We start from the raw sequence: 5,558 nt of genomic DNA, 5'->3' as shown, positions 1-5,558 counted from the left end.
GATTGTAAGAGAGTAAGGAGAAAGTTGATGCAGTCTTTCTGTTGGATCACGTGCCTGGGTCTTCCGTACATCTCGTGCTCAGGGCATGCCTTTTATACTGCCCCAGAAGGGCGGGGTGCATGATACCTGAGCTCTGTACACAAGATGTGGCTGCACCCTTTGTGTGTCACTGGGTGCACTTCTCTAGTTGCTTACATAATGTCTAGGAAATGTATATCCAATAATTGTATGACATGATGTAAGGCAGAATTATTGAGTAAATGCACAGTTGTACTGTCGAGTATTTGTAAAGCGCAAACAATTTCCCGAAGGTGTCAAGGCGCTGGGGGCCGTCGGGAAGATTAAGCGAGTTATTGCCCAGAGTCACATGGTGCTGGGCTGACCTGCCTCCAGCCCCAGGGATCGAACCGTGAGATCCCGGGCTCCGGAGTCAGTTGCCCTGACCTCTGCAACACACCCTGATTATACGTTCAGGCTCAATTCCAAACACACAAACATGGATACATATTTGCAGGAATCTTGACTATGAATAATATGTTTTCTCCTTAGAGACGGGTGGAGTCCTTACTGCAGAGGTTAAATATCGCACGTTTGATACATTTTAAAGAAAAATGTCAAAAGAAGCAAGCATGAAGACCTTAGGCTGGTAAATACTGCATCAGTATGTGTCACCACACTACCAGGGCCATAACCTGAAATAAGAGGTATTTAACCAACCCAGAAAATACTGCACTCTGGATATCTTCTTTCAGTAATTATGCTTTGCAGTACATACCTCCTCCATTCCATCCTGCTATTTGGTGTGGCTCCTGCAATTTATGCTACAGATGCCATTTTATGTATTTTACATCAATGATTCATTCATACATTTAAATAAATGTGCAAATTGGGATTCTACCACCTTAATTCTGATACCTAAAAAGAGTCTTTTATCACATTTATATGGTACATTTCATATTTTTAATTTCCTCTTTAGGTATTCCTAATCTCTGGTTTCTTGATCACCTTAACAACTTCAGAAAAAAACTGAGGAGTGCAGAGCCATCGCGTTTTACCTTTTTTTGTCATACAGATCTGGCGTTCATCAAGGCGGAGAATAATTTATTACAGTAATGAAAGGCTTATTCTCAGTTTACCTAAGTCAGAAATCAAATGACTATTCTTCTCTCCATTTACCGCTGACAGCATCACCTTTGGTGAGGGTTCTGACCAATTTTCCGACTCTAAGGGAGGACCAATTGGAAACAACCCCTCAATTAATTTTTTGTGGGATACTTGTAAAGCGCACTGTTACTCTACCCGAGTGTCCTGGCGCTGTAGACCGCTGGGGAACCTGTCCTGGGTTTCCCTGTGAGATGGTCCCTTTCTGGGTATCTCCTGGGTGAAACCAGGCATCCCCGGCATCTGTGGGGGGCCGTTGTAGAGATGAGGCAAGCTTAATGCCCAGAGTTACCAAGTGTGTTCCCTGGTTAGAGTAGGCACTGAGGCGAGAATTATTGAGCCCGTTGACCCTGGTCCAAGACCCTGCCGCGTCGGGAATTGAACCCTGGTCCCGGGCCGTTCTCTGCTTACAGGTCTGCCGCCTCTAACCAGTGAGTCACACCACTCCACCTCTCCACCTCTCCAATGGCTACTTCTCTACACTGGCTGACCATCACACAGTCGTTTATGCAGGGGTAGAGAACAATTAGCCAACCAAATTATTATGGCCAGAAGGTAAGTGTGGTTAGGTCTGTCCTAGAGGTTCAAGGGTGACTGTGTTGTAACATATTTTAATAATCTACATACACCAAGATCCTTTCTAAATCATTTCCCCAGAGCTCCTCTTATAGGAACATAAATTACACAATTTCCTTTGAAGTATTTTTATAAGCCATGTCTATTGTTTAATCTAGAATTTCCACCGTGCATAAGAGAGAATCTAGATAGATCGAATTTGTCAGAAAATATTAAATGAGGAAGGAATTTAAGATGTTGGAACATTTTTGTTGTAGAAATTGACAAGCAGAACACTACCCTTGTTTGAAAAGGTCAATTCATGAGTTTGCAGATTTCTTCACACCGTGCGATGGTCTACCATGGCACAAATAAAGGCTCTAAAGACCCAAGTAATTAGTCTACCTTTAGATCTTCCTGAAAAAGATGGAATAACAGGCAAATGAGGAGGATCTATCTAGAACATGTTGTCCCTAGACAGGATTTTTTGTAGGAGTACAATGTCATAAGAATTTATACATTTTAATCAATCCATATTTTGCAACTTAGAGTCAATGCCATGGCAATAATGTAATATGATTGATAAAGGAGTCCCTCAAGTTCTCCCCTCCTAAATTCAAATCAGCACCATCCACTTACCGAGTCAGTGAATGGAAAGCTTCCTTTAAACAACTCAGTACAAGAGTACACTTAATATTATGATTAGATGACAGGTTAATTGACCATCAATCATGTGTATCCAGCAATAAAGAGGACAATGAATTCTCTACTCAAACATTATATTTGTCAGAAAGAAAAACATTCAAAGTAAGTGGTTTGGGATGCAATCAGAAATCAAAACTGCAACTGTTACCTAGAAAAGAACTGTCTCTGAATTTAGGAATTACACAAACCCCATCACTTTCTTTTTGGGGGTATCTGATACAGCTTAAATGGCTGATGATGATAAAGTTGTGAAAAGTAGGACTGAGTGAAATTTAAATAAGGCAGGTCTAATTCCCATAATTTTGCTAATTTTGTGTTTCACTTGGTACAAATGTTTTAAATTATGTCATTATACCACAATTGGATAGAACCGCATCATTCAGAGTAAAAATGGATCACTAACGCATGGGAACAACAAACCTTGAGCCGCTGATATTCACAATGATTTTGTTTTTGTACTATTTTTAAAAACAAAATAATTAACTTGTTGTCAGCGGTCTCTTCTTTTTTTATTTAAGTAAAAAATGGTTTGGCCCTTAGCATGTTTTTATGCAGTAGCTAATGTGTGGGGTAATGCATTGCGAAGGCAAGGCAGAACAATCTTTGTTGCATTTTATGTTGTTTGTGCTTTTAATTAGTATAAGGTCGTTTAACTGTATATCAAAACTTTACTAAAAACTTTAGCTTTTTACTATTGTAGATCAGCCGTATCTTATCTCCAAATTTTAAATAGTCCTGGTATTTGTTTTAATCAATCAATCAATGCAACTTTATTTCAGCCAATGTGGCTATAAAAGTAAAAACACACTATGATACATTTCATTAAAGTCAATTCTACATAAAACAGTACATATATGACATATAAATGTGGTGTACAAACATTCAACATTGGAATCAGACCTGTCCTACTGCCTGGGTTAAAGTGCATCTGCAGTACAAATTTATACTACCGGGCATAATAAGCCTAGACTCTGGCCCGCTGAACAGCTATTTTAGTATCTTTTTGTAAAGTGCTTGTGTCTGTCAATTAAAAACAGTCGACGTAAACATACACCCATATCTTAGGAACACTAATCTGCTTGTTGGTAGTCCTGTGTGCTTTTTACATAACATCAGACAAGAAATACATCTGTGAATGGGTAAAATAAGCTCTTAAAATTCATAAATAGTATGTACAAATAAAAATGACATCCATAGTCTTTTTTCAAAAAGAATATTTCACAGCAGAAAATCTACCAGAATACTTAGGAATCAGATTCATTATTGTTTTTCAAGTACTCCACATAGAGAATGAAACACCTGCTACTGAAAATGCTTCAGGGATGCATGTATCATACTTCAGTTTCCTGAAAGCCTCTGAACAATGACTGGTTCCCTGATTTATGCATAACTGTATCAGGCACCGTTTTCTCACCTTCTTATATCCAAGATAGAAGAAAAAGACATGCTGTTCCGACTCATCTGCATTATTACAGGCCGGGCATCCCAACGTTTGTGAGCCTGTCTATTTATTTCTGTATGCTCGCAAGGGCAATACCCCATGCCTAAACTGCTAATATAATTTCCTTGTAGCAGCCGGGTTAATATCATCCAGTACAGACTCAAATCTGTACTGTTCTTTTATCTCCAGACATGCTAAGACAAGTCTGCCTATTGAGGGGCCCCTGGAGGCGGGCACTTTGTTTTTCAAATAACCCTCCTTCAATTCCTTCCTTGAGACCATTGGACAGGTTGTTTCCGGGGTGTCCCACATATTGCCCAATCCCATAGTCAGAAAAGAATTCTGAACCATGGTCGTTACCCTGCCTCTAGTATACTCAACACCTCTCTCAGTTCATCCCTGTAGTCAGCCAGTTGTGGAGTAACCCACAGGCGTCGCCAGAATAAAAGAGGTCTGAGGGTAACTTCTTCTGCAATTGATCTGCCCCCAAGCCGAGACGGATCAGTATGAGGGGGGAACTATGCGGGAGGCCAAATATGTGTCTAACAAAGGTGTTATCTGCTTTTGTTAAACTGTCCAAGTGACAGTGTACCCAGATTTCTGCCCCATAGAGAGCAGCACCTCATGCTTGCACCTTGTAAATTTCCATTTCTGGGCCCACTGGTTTGTGAGTAGAATTTCGATATACCTATGTCAGGCCCTCCTGTATTTGGTTCAGCTTTAAACTGCCATTTTTGATTTACATCCTCCAGTCCATTTTTTGGGGAATCGTGATGCCAAGATAATCAAATACAGGTACCCTCTCCAGGTTTCTGCCTTCCAGACACGGGTTTGGTTGGGTACTATTGCCTGCGATAAACACCATGAATTTTGTTTTTTGTAGATTTATCTCAAGCCGCCTTTTCCTTACAGAAGGCATCAAACTTATTACAAACCCTTTGTATTCCCATAGGTGTCTTTGACAATAACAGGGTATCGTCAGCAAACATCATGGCCGGAATTTTACCGTTCACCAACTTGGGTGCATCCAAGTCCTTCTCAACATTTATAAACCTCAACTAACTTTTTTATAAATAAACAGTAAAAGGGTCGGGGCAAGAAAATATCTCTGGCGAACACCTCTATCTACAGAGATGGATGAAGTAAATTCCCAATGTTTACCAAACCTAATTTGTGCACAATGTCCTACATGTAATCGCTTCAGAAATTGGCACAGATACACCGGGACACCCACTTCCAGTAGGGTTTTATCCCTCTGGACCAGATAAAATGCAGATTTTTGGTCCACAAATATTAAGTAGAGAAAGCCACCCTCAATAAACATGGCCTTCCAGTGTAATAATTGCAGCCTAAAAATCTGGTTTAGTGTGGACATTTTTTCTCTGAACCCAGCTTGGAATGGACTAAGAATATTATGCTTCTCCGTCCAACTCTGAAATCGACCCAGCAATACTTGGGCAAATAATTTTTGACTGATGTCGATGAGGCAGATCCGTCTGTAATGTGTGGGGAGCAACTGTGAGCCTATTTTATATACTGGTGCAATTTCTGCACCAGCCAAAATGGCTGGGATTGCCATACCTAACCTTCTGGCATTAAATAAAATCCAGAAATAGCGTGCCCAGACGGTAGGTTCACTGCAATAAAGGTCCCCATGAGTCTTGTCAAGCCCGGGGGCCTTTGCTGGAGCTATTTT

This window comes from Lissotriton helveticus, chromosome 4_1 (genome assembly GCF_964261635.1).
Source record: "Lissotriton helveticus chromosome 4_1, aLisHel1.1, whole genome shotgun sequence".
Classification (NCBI taxonomy): Eukaryota; Metazoa; Chordata; class Amphibia; order Caudata; family Salamandridae; genus Lissotriton; species Lissotriton helveticus.
The sequence above is the reverse complement of the archived record's forward strand: the minus strand, read 5'-3'. Positions refer to the sequence as shown.